The sequence below is a fragment of the Pyxicephalus adspersus genome, chromosome 3, assembly GCF_032062135.1.
Source record: "Pyxicephalus adspersus chromosome 3, UCB_Pads_2.0, whole genome shotgun sequence".
Classification (NCBI taxonomy): domain Eukaryota; kingdom Metazoa; phylum Chordata; class Amphibia; order Anura; family Pyxicephalidae; genus Pyxicephalus; species Pyxicephalus adspersus.
In genome coordinates, this window is record NC_092860.1 from 114,119,716 (window position 1) to 114,138,072 (window position 18,357).

An 18,357-nucleotide genomic window follows, 5' to 3' on the forward strand; every position below is an offset into this window, starting at 1 on the left:
ACCAGGCTTAACATGGAACTGGAAATGTATTAGGGTGCAGTGTCTAATATAAATATTTCAACATTCAGGCAGTACTGAAATGAGTGTACATTCTCTCATTCTCCAGTGGCACCCTGCACAGCCTTAATAAAAAGTATTAGGCATTACATTACCTGTATTACCCTACAAGTAGGGGACCCAGCTAAATGTTTTAAAAGGAAATGTGGAAATAGTGTAACTTTTTTAATATAACCACTTTACCCCTGACAAATAGATCGTTTGCCATGTGCCATGTAAATTACATTTCCTTACAGTAATCACACATTGGTCCACCCCTTCAAGCAAATTGTAACTCAAATGATTGGAAGATAAATTTGAGTAGGCCATATTGCTAAAAACAATTTAGTAATTTTAATTTGAAGTTGTTACTAGCTATGGGTTAAAGAATGCCCACCTCTTACTAGCAGTGTTTATAGTGTGTAAAGAGGTGCATTTAGGCCATTTCTCTATGATCACCAATGATTAGGGGGTATAAATGCATTTATTGTATGCATTGCATGCATGCATTATAGGATAAATGACAATCTACAAAATGTTAGTATAGGGTCCTGTAATTTCTAGTTACACTCTGAATGTAACCTTGTGCTACCATGCTGATCACAAGACACAGATTGGATGAAAGACATTGGATGAAGGTCCTTGTATCTATATAAATGGCAGATAGTCTAAGGCGAGGGCTAAAATCCTATGCTTAGGCTACATTAATGGTCAGATAGGCCCAGAGAACTATATATTTCTTTTTATCCAAAGGTATTAGGACCAGACAAGCTTATTGTTTTTAATATGGGTTAAAACAATGACAATGAACATTACACTGGTCAACAAACATTTTCTTGCCAAACAGATTAAAGTCATTTTAGGTTATGTTTGATCCACAGATTTCAAATATGATATTGGTTTTGCTAGATTGACTCTAGTTTTTGAAATAATGATCTCAATAATAACCTCATAGAAAACTAATGAAACATGAAAATTAAGCAAAATTAAACTAGATTTGCCTACATATACAAAATTAAATTTATGAAATACGTAATGTCAATATATTCTAAATTAAGTATATTTACAGAACCAAACACAAAGAAGTCATTGAAAAACTGTTTGTATGATTTTCTTTTATGCAGATGATCAGGACAATCATGTTGAAGGCTCCAGCAGTAGTCTGCCATCACGTGTCTATCCCATCTGCCCTGATACCTTTCTTCCATCACCTTTATATCTTGATGGAACCTCTCCCCTTGTTCCTCACTGAAATCATCAAGGTTTTCTGGAAATTTTTGCAAATGGCTATGTAGATAGTGTACCTTTATGCTCATAGTAGCACCCACATTTTTAAAGTTTAAGAGCAAGTTTTGTACCAGTTCTTCATAATGTTGTGCTTTATGGTTACCCAGGAAGTGCTTGACAACCATGACATGTGGCATGAGCTGTGCCAGGCAGAAGCTTCAGTATCAGTCATATAACTTGTGAAATCTGAATCATTTATCAGTGTCCGAATCTGGGGTCCATCAAAGATTCCTGCTTTTAATTTTTCAGTACTTAATTCAGGGAAGAATCTACAAATGTATTTAAAGCAATCACTGTCCTTGTTCAGTGCTTTACCAAAATGCTTCATTAATCCCAACTTTATGTGTAGTGGAGGGAGAAAGATTGGCTCGTTAATGATGTTCGCTGCATCTTTTTTCATGTTTTCCCTTGGATGCCATGTCACTTTTTCCATTGATCCTGCTTTGCTCTACTATCCCACAAGCAGATGAAACATGGGTACTTTGTGTATCCACTTTGCTGTCTAAGTAGGAAGTTCACAAGTTTTACAATCAACACATATGGACCATTGGTGTTCATGATAGCAAAGCTTTTGTAAGACCATGTTGATATTTTCATATTCTTCTTTAAGTTTTGTTGAGTGACCAATTCAAATTGATGCATAACAGTTGCCATTATGCAGTAAAACAGATTTCACAAGTGGAACGGTCTATGAAAAGCCCCCAGTCTTCTGCTCGGTATTATGGTACTCCCATATTCGCTGGTAATCCAGGGATGTTACAACAGTGCACAAAGTCTCCATCTTTACTGAAATATGGTAGGAGTATCATCTCTCTTGTCCTATAAACTGTTATTTTAACTTCCGGTCTCAGACAGTTCTTTTCTTCTAGCCTGGATGCTTAAAGTTCAGATGATTGTTTTTACAGACTTAGGCCACGTATTAAATCATTGATCTCTTCTTGGGAGAACTGCTGGTTTGGTGAAACACTTCCTTCATATTCACTTCCACTGCTAACTCCTGGATTACACTCCAAACCATGTCAGATACAGGAATATCAGGGAGTGTACTGAACACTGGTATGGGAACATCAGCACCATGCAGCACAGGTCGTCTTGCGGATTCCAAATCAGGGTACTCCCACATTTTCTTGTAGCGATTGAAACCTTTTACATTCACAGCGCAAAAATAACAGTAATTATGATGAGTTTTGGGCTTTCGCTATACCATAGGTACACCAAATTTCAAAAATTTTCAGTTTTCCATTTTTCCACTGACGTATACAATCTACACAAGTTTTGCATACCATATGGTGAGCCCAATACTTATCTTGGTCTCCCAGTTTAATACCAAAATATAAAGATATGCTTGTTTCACAAATTCTGTAATGTTTCTTCTCTGTTTTTGCTGAGAATATTCACCACAAATGTAGCAAAATACATTAGGGTAATTTAAACAACTTCTTGAAGAACTCATATTTCTGTAAAAAAAGAAAATGTATGAATAAAAAGAAGGCAAATTAAAGTTTCATGAAAAAAATGCTACATTTAATTTACAAAATGAAAAACATTGGTGAAAATAAAGATTATCAATATTATGCTGTGTTAATATTTGTTATTGGTAAACTCATCTATTCTAATTCCAGTATCACAAGAACTAGAGCCAATTCAATGAAACTGTTGTCATTTCTGGATTCAGCAGACCAGAAATACAGTAAATATATTAAAAAATCCTTGGCAAGCCAAAAAAATTTTTGTTTGTTGAGCTGTGTTATTATATGGTAAACCTGAAATTCAATTTTTTTTTTAATTCAATTCAATTTGTTCCTTCATTTCTTAATACTTCTGTATACAATCCCATATTTGCATGTGTTTTGATATACTTTAGTTCAATGCTTACAGCTTTGTAAATTGAACAATAAGAATTCCAATTTCTTTACTTTGTTATATTGTTTCCTTTAATCTTTTATTGGTATATATATTGAAAGTTTAAGGAAATGCATTAATGAGAGCTACAGATGGGTTGTTTAAGAGCAGGCACATGATAACTTTTAAATAGCCTAAGGCAAATAGTTTTAATAAGACAGGAATAGGAATCAAAGGGATACCTGCTTTATAGAGGTGTAAATAGGGCCTTCACATTAATAAAACCTATACAGTGTCATTAAAATACATTTAATGCTAGGGGTCCTAATGATATAATGTAATTTGGGAAAATCAGTGGAATTAAATGATTTATTATTCAGTTACATTTTAGCTTATTCTATTATGCTCCTAGACAAACAATTATAACAAATCTAAAGGAAGTTACTAAACTGAAAAATGTGAAGTAGTTTGCCTTTCCAACTACTAAGATAAAATGTTAAATAAGAAAAAGTTAAATTACACTAATTTAATTGCTTGTGCATAGAAACATTACAGTATATGAAGTTGTATGACATTATCAGTGATGAATCCAATATTAGTTTGAAAAGGTTTTGTGTACAATATACTACTACAAACCATATAAACTAAAAGGACAGAAAAATACAGATTTCATATGAATATAGCAGGGACTTTTCATGACTTAATTCAAACTTTTTTAGTGCTAATAAAATGTCTGAGGTCCTGCTAACATTAAGCTTATTGGAGGTCTACAGTACAGCAGATGTTCAGTTAGACATGTGGCTCTAAAAGGCCTAATAAAATAAGCCATCATCCCTATGCTACAGTTGTTGTGGAAAAATCTTGGATTTTTTTTTTTATCACATATTGTTTTCATCTACATATTAACAAGCCAATATAATATGAGCTTATTTATCCTATAATAAAAGTATTTACATATATTTGTTAAATTAGAAGAATTTGTCTTCTTGTTGGAAAGGTTCCTCTTCGCTTCCTTTTCTGGTTGCTGGTGCTACATGAGATTAGAAATCAGAACAGGTAGCACTAAAACACTTTTTGTAACGTAGGGAAAGGTTAGGATTTTCTTTTCTCTGTCTGCCTTTAATTTCTAGTTCCATCTATTGCCACCATCTGAAATAAGTCAGATGGCTCCAAGCACCTTGGGTATGGTTTTGATCACTCATGCTACATTAGAATAACAAATTTTGTCTTTTTACTTGTTACAATAACAGTCTACTAAAGGGTAGCACAATTTACAGAAAATAGTTCTCAAACTGTGGGAGCTTAGCCACTTTCTAATGTCCCACACTTTGCTTTTCAACTTTTTGAATTGGTTGCTTCCTAATAAAATGCGTGGGAGGCAGTAGAAGGCAAGAAAGCTCTGTTACTGGCAGAAGTGTTAGAGCTTTCCCATTTCAGAATGATCTTTGGGTGTAGCAGGGAGATTTTTGGCACCTACACACTAGATCTGCTAGCAATGTTCTCTTAACCTTGAACTGTAAACCAAACCAAATAAAACTAATTAATTAAATTAAAACACTAATCTTTCCCTGACATTTAACCCTGAACCTAAAAATAAATCTCTATACTCGTTTCCTAACATTTAAAGTGAACCCTTAAACTGTTACCCTAATCCTAACCTTTGACCCTTTTGCTTCATACAGGTTAGACTCCTAACTCAACCCCAAAGTATCCATTTATATATGTCATTTTTTTGCATTAAGGTGCATTGCCCATTTATTTGGAAAAGGTTGTCTAATGCAGTGAATGTCATCACATGAAAATGTGTGTTGTGGTGCAGTGCAAAGTAGTGTAAATATTGTGTATGGTAGCTACCTGATACATACCTTGAGCCTAATTTACTTTGCCCTACTTACTAAGACAAACTTATCCCCAAAAATTAACTTGACATATTTACTGGCTTGGAACAAATCTATTAACACATAAAAACTTCTCTAGTTCATCTCACATGTCAGAAACATGCAGTTAGGTTGACTGGCTCCCATATAATGGCTATCATAATAAATAAAAGAGCTGTTGTCACTTTTGGCCTTTTGGAAAATGTTCACCAATAACAAATCTCTCCATACTCCGTTCTTCCGCCAGTTTTTTTTTTATCCTTAAACTAGCAGTTTCCTGTAGGATTTTATCCCTCAATTTATTCAGCAACTTCCTGAGTGGCATTATATCAAAAGACTTGTAATAAGTCCATGTCATTTACATCAACACCCTATCCCATTAGTCTACACACTTTCTCATAGTAAGCAGTTAAATCATTTTGACATGAACTACACTCCACAAAACGATTCTGACACTTTATTAAGATACTTTATTATTTTTTTTTTACAAAATGTATTTGTGATTGTCTCATGCTGCTGCAAGTAGAAGGTAGATTTCGAACATGAGGTGCTTCTCTTTTATAATTATATACTGGAATAACACTTGTTCATTGCTAATAAAAATATATATTCAATTTATGGAAGTCTTGCATCAAATATTGTAGTTACATTTCTAGAGCAAGTTTATCAGGAAGTGAGTAGATAACTTCTTCCAATGAAATGGAATCCAATGTGGGCCATGAGTTATTTTCTAATTTTGTTTTAATAACATGCCATATGTACAAACATATCACACACTTTGGAAAACCTATAGATATGAGTATGTCCTGATAATATTTCTGGTAATAAAATTATATTTGTGTGGTTATTTTACTGTATACCTTTGTAAAGGATCTTACATGAGAAAGCAAAGCCCTGCTGACACCAAGATGGTCACTTCCATGCAGAAGCACAGTACAGAACAAAGCCTGGTAAGACAGTAATAGGGAAAGGTCAGATGATGAGAGAGCACAGGAAATAGTCATTCCTTTCCACCTACCTTTTTGTGGGTTGAGCTCCTCTTCCATGAATAAACAGGATTCCATGTCTACCTGTATTACACAATATATTCCTCCACTCATTGCTAAAAAACGATGATGCTATGCATAGCCTGTTTTGCAAGATCACGTAGTGTACATTTTATTTAATATATTAAAACTTTTTTCAAGCAAGATTATTGATTTTTTGTTTTCATTTTATTGGTATTTTTACAAAATAAAATTATGTTTTTTAGATCAAAGCACAAAACAATTAAAATAGATTATAGAGGTGGTACACTTGGTTTGGTCATCCTATTTGTATATGGTTAAATTAATATTAAGCATTAAGTTGCATGCTTCTTTTTTTCATTTGTTCATCCGTGTAGTTACTTAATGTTGCTAAAATAAGTAATAGTTGGGTTACAGACAACCTTACTAGATACCTATGTGTACCTTGATGTTCCCATTCCAATGTAAATATCGTTAATTATCCGCAATGCTTCAAAGCATTTTCACCAGTAAAACCAGAAGCTGTATCTGACAAAAATAGTAACATAATAAAAAATAGTTAATGATATTATTACACTGTACTATTTGTATTAAACTAGCAATAAGAACTAATACCACCATAACAGGTAAAAATTAATGAGAATATATAAACCTTATGATTGATTTTACAAAGACAAGCTGCTGGTCTACAACTATAGTAATATAAAGCTAGTTTGAAGATTAGCACTTATATAACTATTTGTTAGACTTTTACCTTCCAGACTTGAGAAATATGCAGCCCGTCTTTTCCACTAGGCTTTCATACAACAGTCGTTTTGTGCCAAAGTTGGTATGGAGTAAATTAAACTGTTTTTATGATGCCTGCTTACGTTTGACATGCAGTCATGCAGAACGATTTTTATGATGCTCCCTAATTATGTTTCCCTAACAACCTTCAAACTGACTTGTTACCGTTTTCTTTTTTAAATGTTGACTTTTTTACAAAGGGGAAACCATACAAAACATCACTGTAATGGGGATTAATTATTCAATAATGCAGAGGATGGGCACAGAATTTAGCATATGAAGCAATGATTCCCCTTAGTGCACCTTCCTATAGATTGTAAATGTAAAATATAAATAAATGGTTAGCCAAGGTTTGTTAGTGTAAAGTACTGATGGGATTTCTGAACTGGAAGGTGGTAAAACAGGGGATGAAAAATAGGATTGTTACAACAGTTTAATGTTAAACAAGTTTTATTTAGAATGGAAGGCAGACATGGAAAAATGCCATCATGTACAATTTTAGTACCCTCTACATAGAATAGTAACTATACTAGAAATTGTATGGATTCCTACAAATAAAAGGCTAGTTGTGATTTATAATTTATGGACAGGTTGAGCAACATTATCAATTGAAGAATATGTATTCTATGGTTTGTGTCAATAGAAGTGAGCTGGTAAGTGTTTAGAGGACATTGGCTCCTCTGTACATGGAAATCTTTAAGGTTGCAGAAACTCCGTGCATCATTTATCAATACACACTCAGCTCAAACCCTTGCATATGTTTGCTCTCCTGGAACTTCACAGCAAACGCTTCTCTAGGTAATGGAGCTAACTCACCAAAGTTACACCCAATAAAACCTAATGCCACATATGTATTGAAAGGAAACCATACTAACTTATGGTCTGTTTAATAATATCTATTGTTTTAGGTTTATATGTTGTCTTTTCCCTTTGATATTTTATTTCATATACTATTTTAGTTTACTAATATATATTTTGGTAACAAATAATTAGCTAAGGATTCACAAAGCACTAAAGGTTAGGTAAAGAGCAAACTAACAGAACTCTTTTATTTCTGACACTACGGCCTTGAAAGACTGAGAAAGGCAAGAGTAGTTATTGTCCATGGCCACAACCATGCCTCATTAATAAACATGACAGCCCATTAATATTGGGATGTTCTAAATCAGTGTTTGTTGTTATGTTTATACTAAAAAATCACATTGGTACCAGAGTGACCGATCAAATCTTGTTTGTATGTGACCAGATGGGAGGTTAGGTTTAATAATCCAGCCTTTCAGTAACTTGATTAACCATCCAAGCTAATCTGTCTTCTTGTTTAATATGCCTGTACTATTCTATTATAGCAAAGAAATCTGTACTGGCATGTCATATTTTAAAAAGTATGTTTATATATTTACAGTATTTTTAGTTATAGGGAAATATAGTTATATATATAGTTATATATATAGGGAAAGAAAATATAGTTATCAGTTAATTTAACAAGTAATAGTAATAAACCCCACCTATGGACAAACTGTAAAATTTATATTTGGTGAGGTCACAGAAAATTGCTAATGCATCAATATGATTTCTGCTTTTTGGAATGGCTATGTCTTGCCTAGTTATGATTAATGGAATATTGGAAGAGCTGGTTAGACACAGTGCTCCATAATATGACTAAGACTGAAAAGCACTATAATTTTTTTTAGCCATAGATTATAGCTTCCATATTAAAATTACAATACTCCCCGTTCTTTAAGCTTCTTAAATAAAGCCAGCAGTTAAAAACCTCCCCACATTTTAGGTACTTACATTTTATGGTTGTTAACACACTGGAATTCTTAAATAACCTTGCCTTTTTGTTAATTTTCCAATTGTTTATAATCACCTGCTGGCTTTAGCCATGCTTGAATTGTACCAGAAACACATAAACGTACTTTCAAAGGCAGCATGGGAGGCAAACGTGTGGCTTGGGGAATTTAAAGACCTGGAACCACTAATTTCTTCAGGGCTCTGTTGCTCAATGTTGCTGGAGCAGTTTGTCCAAATTTAAGACAACTATAAATACTGTCTTTATTTTAAAAGAGAACAATTAACAATGCAAAATTCACTTTTATGCTGTGAAGCTTACTAACACAACAGTTATGTAGAAAAACTGTTTTCACTTTATTAAACTGTATAATGAGTTTTTTTTCATTAATTTATGTAAATCTGAACTCATGATCATGTCAATTTAATTGTGTGAAATGCATTTGGAGCATTACATTTCTATGACATGCATTTTAGAATAAGTTTAAGGGGAATTCCCCTTAGATGTTTATGAAATCTGTGTCTGTTCTGTGTTCCCTAGAGACTTCACATGTATGGTTTTATTCAGCACAAATTTATTAGTCTTTAAATTCATTCTTAAAAGCAATATTTTCAGTGTTTATGGCATATGACACTTGCTAAACAGATGCATTTTTTTTTCAGTTGACATGTTTTATGTGGTTAGCATTATTTTTTACAAATTTTTTTTTCTCTTAAACGATGATTTTGAATTGCCACCATTTGGAACATAGTAAAGCTGGGTGATAAGTAATAACATATATGTGACATTGTTTTGTTGTCTAACGCATTAGCTTGTAATGACAAAGTTATTTAACCACAAATGCTACTTGTCAGTTGTTTACTATACAGTATGAAAACATGTTTGTTTGTATGGTGCAGCAATTATAAAATGATCAAAACTTGAATTATATAACTTAAAGTTATTTTGCCTTTCTGCAGAAATTAATTTTAACCATCATGGGATATTAATCTTTCCTTCTACACATTTTTCTCTGATAGAACACATATTTTGTGTTAGTGTACATGCATTTTGGTGTTTTCTTTTGACAAAAAATTTTGAAACATTTTTATTTTATTTTTTGGATCAAAGTTTATAAAGTGGTGCACACTTGTACTTCATGTTCTTTTGTCATGTATTGTGTTAGTTTACTTATTTTTGCTTTTATACCCAATACAAATAAAGTAAATGCCCTTGAAATGTGTGCACTACTGATCTTGAAATGTTAGTAAACTTTTGTTTGGCAACGCAATGCAAGGCTCTTCTTTCTCCTTTAATTTTACACAGAAAAAAATTTTGTTCTATTTATTCGGTAATTCAGTAACTGTTTTACATATTGTGTAAATAGCAAAGAGGTCAGATTTAAATTTATAATTATTAGATCAGTCAAAGAATAAATATGATTGGTTGTTTGGGTCACTTGATGCTGCACATTGCTTGTTGCATTATGTAATATTCCTGATAGTCCTGTGTTAAAGTACACCAGAATTATAGCATTGTTCCATACCCCATAGGGTGAAGGGGTATGGAATGGTGAGTAAGTAGTGAGGATTTGAAAGACAAAAGAAGGTGGGTAGTTTGAAAGGATGGGTTTTAAGGGCTCTTTTAAATGTAGGAAAAAGCCAAATAGGATGAGGAGTTCCAGAATGTGGGGATGGCCCTAAAAAACACTTGAAGTTGTGCAAATGACAAAGTTTTTGGTAAAGAAATCATTATCATAAGACCTGCCTTTCGGGAAGCACATGGCTTGACACCATTCAGTAAGAAGCTTTATACTACAGCTCTGGTGCTGTGTCCAGAAAACATGAGGTGCATGCATGGAATGCCTTAGCAGACAAACTGGGCAGTAACAGTAAATCAGTTCTTCAAACTTTGGGCCCAGCGGTGGTTGTGGGAGAAATTAAAATATCAGTTCTTAAGCCAGTTACTGTGCAAAACCTACACAGTAATTCATATTTCATATTAACAAGCCCCCTTTTGTTACAATAACATCTGTAAAATGAATGTATGAGAGGGATTGAGAATTCTGATTGACCAAAAATCTAAATTCTTTAGTAACAAGCCAGAAAATCTTGGCTTGAAAAAAAGCCTGTTATAACCTACAAGGGGGTTCTCAGATCTGTATAATATGTTAATTGTCTGAAGTACTGTAATTATCATTCACCATCATCAGCAGACATCTGCTACAAGATCCTTAATAGGCTAATAAACTAGAGGTTATAGAATTAAAGGGGTCAGAATGCCCTTTTGGCATCTTTTACATGCACTGTGCTCTAGTGGAAAAAACAAAACCATAAAACTTATATTATGGACTAACAATGATTCAACACCACAGTCTTGGCACATACAAACTGTAATGACCTGTGTCGTCAATGCAGCTGCACTCCTGATCTATTTTTAACTTAATTCTATATTGTAACAGGACAGCGGGACAGTTCTTTATCACAAATGAATTATTTGTGTTTGCTGAATAAACAAATACAGAGACATAGGATATAGGATATGGATATCAGATGCCACTCATTCATTTCCATTAGCCTAATAATATTACATTAAAAATGATGCTACATTAAAACTTCCTATATAATTCTATTCATGTGATATTTAAATACTTTTAAAGCATATATTATTTTCAGTGGCTCACTCATTCGCTGTCTGTTTTTATATTTATGCTTTAATGGATCTCCATGTGTTTCCTTGTGATTAGTATTCTGTGATAGTTTGAGGAACATCAATGGCTCATTCACACGTTACCTATCCATTGCGGGTTGTTAACACATGTGCTTTAAAGTGTATTACTTTGCATGGTAATGGGTGTTGGGTGAAGAAAGCTAATGCTCCACAACAGATCAATAAATACTACTATTTATAAAAATGACAGCTTACTGGCTTTAAAAAAAATTCTGCGTTTAAAGTTCACTGATCTAGATGAATATTCTGATCAGGTTTTCTGATGCGTCACCTGGATCTCCTATTCTGAAATTGGAGGTGCCTTGCCACTAATATTTAATGAAGAGGGTCAATAATGAAGGTATTTCTTTAAAATTGCAGCTGGAATCTTGCATGTATTTTACATATTTTGCTGCAGGTATGTACAGTTGTGCTAATAAGTTTACATACCCTGGCAGACGTTAGGAAATATCCACCATTGTTTAGAATATATGACTGATGGCACAGAAAATGTTCCTTTTATTTAGGGAGTGTGCTCGGATGAAGCACTTTATCATTATATAATTGTTTGTGCCCCTTTTATATGATAATGATAACTGAAATCAACAAATGAGCCTGATCAAAAGTTTACCCTTGAATGTTGGAGCTGGTATTGTATACACAAGTTGACACACACAGGTTCCAATGGGGATAGTGTCCAGATTTGTAACTTCCTTGATTGTAATCAATGCCTGTATATAAAATAGTCATCCTAAATTGATTTAGAGCTGCACTGATTTCCTGGATGCCAAGTCATAGAGAAAGCAAAAAACTGCCAATGGACCTGGCAGAAAAGTTTGTTTAATTGTACAAATCAGAAAAAATAGCAGTTTTCAAAATGCAAATTAGTAGTGTTCAAACTCTAATAAAAAATGGAAAGTTGGGGGTTCCACTGTTACTAAGCCATAGTCAGGTAGACCAACCAAAATTAAAGCCACAAGTACCAGGAACATTTCTAGTTTTAGTGTACACTTTAGTGGTGTCCACAGTCCACAGTCAAAAAATGACCGTACACACAATAGATAGTGAATGATCGTCGCTCAATCAGATCTGCCAGGACGGTCTTTCGTTTCCAGTGACAATCCTCGTTCGTCAGCATCGTTGTGCACTTTTTTTGTTAACGATTATTGGACAAACGGTCGTTAGTCGTTCATTTCCATCGATAATTATTGCAAGTGTGTACGCAGCTTTAGATTTTTCAAAAAGATAACTAACCAAAACTCAAGGCCCACTCAAGTTGGCACATCAGTGTGCACAGCAGAAAAAAGAGTGCTGGAGTGTCTCTTGATAACAATAGTATTGAACTGCTTTGGGGAAATCTCAAACATGTAGCTCATATAAGATAACTTAGAATTTTTTGGGACTTCAAGGCTTTTTACCAAATAGAATTGGTAGTTTTACCCACAAATATTTACCCATCCTAAAAATATTGCCAGGGTATGCATATTTATGTGTATTAAAATGTTGTCTGCCATGCCAGAATATTATATTGTTATTACTTAAAAACAGTATTTTTATAGCATCAACATATTACGCAGTGCTGTACATTAATTAGGGGTAGCAAATGACAGACAACTACGAACAATGACACAGGAGGAGGAGAGGACCCTGCCCAAAGGAGCTTACAATCTAAGACATGGGGGATATAGCACATAACAGGATACACAAGCAGGATCTTTTGACTATTGATTTCAGCTCTGATACAATCACTTTCTTGTAAAACTAATATTGAACCGTTAACCTCTTTATTTTCATAAGACACAGGAGTGGAACATTTAACAGTAAAAAAAAAACACTCCCTATAGATATCAACATTGTACTTATACAAAATAATATTGAAACAATGAAATTTTGTAAAAAAATGTTTACAGTAATCACAAAAGCCTAGAAATAGTAAGGTTCCATCAGTTACTGACACATCCTGATCCATCGTCCCCCTACCAACCAACCGTATTTTACTTACATCATTGTTGATAGCATGATCAATTTATTATGTTGTTGTGTAAATCTAAGTGATAGATCAGAAATCACATTTTCCAACAATTGATACAGAGCATATTGTAACCTTACTTGTTTACTGTCCATGGAAAAGCCAAAGTATGGATCTAGTAGAAAGCAATCATCACAAACTGCTACATTTTTATACAACACAGCATTTTTTCACAACAATGTGTTGTGATGCATTGTACCAAGTTTTGCATCAGATGTAGGTATGGACAACCTGCTGCTTTCTAAGCAATTCAGACTTCACTTTTTTACTCAAAAACCTACGAGGTCCAGATGATAAACTACTGAAAAAATAGATGCATTTAACAAATAAACGTGGATGTCCACATGGGCAAGTACTGCACTTTTCTGAAGAAAGTATATATACACTACACTATATTATATACATACTTTTATATCTAAAATCTAATGTTCCTATTCCTTTACAGACATTTTGACTTTCTGCATAGTCACCATAACACATACATCATGGTACCATTAGTCATCCTATTGGAAAGACACAGCAGGATGAAAAATTGGCTAGAAATGTTGGGATTATATTAGTTAGATAGTGTATTTTTAAAATTTGATGATTAAATCTTACGTGTGAATTTTGTATGGGGATTTATCAGTCATTCCCTAAAAGTATATCTTGTTTCTACTAGGAGTCTACTACTAGTATCAAAACCAAAAATGAATAATTGACAGTTCTTCCAGTTCGCCTATACTACTATTAGCTCTGATGTTCAAAGGGTTCTATAATTGAATTAGCTCGTCTAACTGTTATTATTTGGTTATGAGATACATATAGGTATAAATTAGTAGAGAAGAGAAGAGGGAAGGGTAATGTTTTTCACAGTTTATGCCAAGCCTCTAGTAATGATGATTTGAAAGAGAAAAAGGATAATAAAAGAGAGGCTTTTTTGGCATAATCATATAGTTTACTTGCAAATTTTAACAAAGATTACAAACTAAATGATTGTGAAATATTACATTTGTTCCAAAAAATATTATATGTCCCGTTCCCAATGCAGTTCGCCTTGTTGGCTTCCTCAGGGGAGGGCAGAGACTTGGATAATAAATTATCCAGAGTGACAACATAATATAAAAATAAAATAAATAAAAAAGAAAATGAATATATCATCAAGGAAAGGTCAGTAAATTATACAAACATAATAAAAGTGCAATACATTGTACTGTGGCAACATTATATCCATACAAACCATTATGGTATATGATACATAACATAACTAAGGTTATTATAAGCTTATATTGGAAATAATTAATATTAATTTTTCATATTCATATTGATGCATCGTGTGCTTATCTAATAAATTGCTAAGTTGTCATAAATTGATATGCCAGTCTTTTTGATGATTCAATGACGTAAATAAAAGTATGCTAAAGAAAACACTGTTGCGGGTGGCATTTTCAATACAAGGTATACCATATTGGTATAAGCATGTACAGATTACCCCTTTGTCAGAATAAATCTGCCTTAGATTATACATTTTAGGCACTCTGCCTGATATAAAATAATGGATCCACAATTACTACTAGTAGCTCATTAAAACCTATAAAGCTAAACTAGGAGATAGGCAGGCTTAACAGATTGATAATAAAGTAAGCAGATGTTCTATCTCTCTACCAAATTCCTTCTACTGCATGGTTTTCCTTTGTTAATTAAGTACTTCAAATGTCTGTTAACCCTAACAAGGAACTTCTCTTTTGTGCTTTCCCTAAGTCTGGTAAATAAACTTTAGAAAAAAATTGTTATAGCTGCAAACATAAATGAGAGTGTTGTTATGTCAAAAGGAAAACCAGGGAAACACTTTATTTTTGGCACATCATCATTTTTTTTTTCTGTACCTGTAGGACGTTTAAAGGGAATAAACAAAGGGAAATGTAGGGATATTTTTTATTATTCTCATTTTTTTTAGCTCAGTTTACTTTTTTTAACCCTATAAAATAACATAGGATGTAGTACCAGATTGTACAGATTATCAACAGAGAGGATTTAAAGATGTTTATTCACATCTAACTACCATTTATGTACCATCATGCATTGCCCTGAGCTATTCATAGCTGTAATTTATATTTTTCAATAATAGTATAATCCTCACGTCCTTGGAATATTTTTCATTTTGCTTTGTAATATCTACTGCTCATGCATTTTGGCTATAAAGGTGATTCCTATGTTTATTGGAAGTTGGCTTTGATAAACAATATATATTTCTGTGTACACAAAGATGCTTGATTCATTGATGTTGTGTCACTTCACTTGTTTATGGAATTGTAGCTGCAGAAGCCCTTAAGCTGATAAATTAAACCACACAGTCAAAAATGCTTTTGCTGCCAAAACTGTGCCACATGATGGATGTGATTCTCAGCCCTCGGGGTCAGATACTGATGCACTTGTTTTAGGTGTCGGAATACAGCAAACTCCTAATTAAAGGTTTATCTCTGTTTGGCCACAGTTAATGTAAACTTTATACACAATGGCTTGATAAAGTAGAATTAAAAGTTGGACTCCAGTGCAAGAGGAGTGAAAAATGAATGTAAATCTAGCTGTGGATTATGCAGATCCCAGCTATTTATAGTGTTGAAGCTCTACAAACTTTCACACGGTTCACAGATGTGGGCAGCTGTTAGGCTCAGCCGTATGAACTCATAAGTACAAGGAATTGTGTTGATGTAGAAGTTAAATCCACTTGCTGTAGACTAGTTGTGTTTAGAAAGACACATTAATGAGTCACAAACCCTCAAACGCGTCAGAGTTCGTCAGAATGGTTAATCAATGTACTTTTTCCACTTTGACACTCACTTATCTTATTTGGCAACCTCTCAAACAACAAGCTGTTCCACTCCTTGTAATATGTTTATCTCCTTCAATGATGTCAGCAGACCTAAGCAAATCTAATATTCATGTCGACTTAGATTGGCTGGCATTCTTTGATTGTGAGACTCAATTCAATATCACCACGCCAGCTGCTTCCTTTTGATAAAAGAATCAGTCCCCACTTAGTGTATTTTTCTCTGTTCAGATATATTTGTCTTTTCTGGATTTTTTTTAGCTATTAATTGCGTAGTTTCCATTTCTTTTTCTTTTATGTAGTGTTTTTAACAGGGCTGATTGTATTTCTGGACACATGGTACAATATCATAGCCAGTTATACAATTCATAGAATTACATACTTTATATTACTTCTCCCATCACAGGCTCCGGTACGATAGGACATTTCTCAGAGGCAAACAATATATGATTTTTCTATTTGACCTTATGATGATGGGAATATGTTAAGCGCCTAGTGCACTGATCATGAATGCCCTTTAAAGCACACTTTTTGTTATAAAAAGCTAAGAAAAGCTAATATTCATTATTTTATCATAAACATAAATTACAAAAATGTTAATATTTATAATGGCAGTGAGGATGTAGTGCAGTTCCCACTCCTTCAAGCCACTGAACCACTGCCCCAGGGGAGATGCTGCTTGTGACTGCTCAATAGGTTATGAAAAAAAGTATGGCTGTGAGCAGTTCAGTACCCACTGCCACCCACTGTCAAATCTGAAAACACTTTCTTTAAAAATCTGTGCTGCTGTTTGAGCTACCAAGAAGCTGCCAACTACTGGTGGATCGGTTGATTCCAATGCAGTTCTGAACCTGCCCTTAGATTGCTATTGTTACTATAGTTTCATAGTAGGTATACTAAACATGACATGACAGTTATCAGACATTTTGTATTTTCAGGAATTACAGTTCCTGTATTACTGTTAATATTGGTTTATTTCATGATACTCAAATCTAGTTGTTAAAAATCAATATGATTAATACATAATTTAAACTGCCAAGTTTAAATGCGCAATATGGTTTACACAGATCTTAACTAGTACAAACTAATATTTTATACTATTTTATACTATATATTAGTATTATATTAGTTTATATTAGTATTTTATACTTTTACTACTGTAGATTTAAGTAATAATGGATAAAGGATTATTTCATGTCCCTACCATAGTCATAGGTCATTACCATTGGGGAAATTTGGGGTGAAGCCAATTACAACTGAACTCTTGATAGATATAAAAGACACAGATCCATGAAGCTTGGTGTCATTATTGCATATATTTTTCAATTCAAGTAGTCTATTGCCTACATTTTAAATGGTAGCTGTTACTTTACAGCAGGACTGGAGAGTGAGAGAAAAAAGCAACACAATATACCAAGTAGTTCATGTGCTACCCTGAAACATTCTGGTAAGAAGAGAGAGCAGAGTGCGTGCAACTGACCAGTCACTGACTACGATAGGTCCTTAATGACTTAAGAAAAAGTGGGTTGAATGATTTTGGACATCTGTGAAATTGCCAACATCTAGTAAGGTATAAAGTATAGTTGGGGAAATCTTTGGATTGAAGCTAAGTATTGTATTGTAAACTGTTTTTGTTTTTTGTCTTCTAAATGTCTATTCTTTTTATATATTAATTTCTGGCTGCAATTCAGCTTTACCCCACTTGTGTGTCTTTAGGATGAATAACACATTTAACTTGAACTTAGTTAAAAGGTTGAAACTGTTTTATTTGTCCGTTTTCAAATAAGGATATAAATTTAGGTTTATATTAAATTAAGAAAAACGTCTGCATGGAAAGAATTAGTTTTACAGCAATATGGAGATTTTCTTTCTCAAAAACAGTTACATCGGACAGGAACTGAGGGAAAATCTGCCGGAGATTACAGACAGCTATAAATAGCTGACAGAGGTTGTAGCCTTTATCTACCTGGAGTTCAGAGCTTCTGTTTGACTTTTCCAAACCTCTCCTCCAGTGTTTAAAAAACAGTTTTGACTGGACATGCACTTAAAAAAATTGCCTTGATGGCATACTTAAAGAGTACCTAATGATAAATTCTCATACTTTTTCTTTGTTTCCAGCTATTTTTCTAGTGATGGTAAGAGCCTTGACTAGAATGTGTTTAGTCTGTACAGTGGTAGTGGCTGGGGATTGTCATAGAAGAACA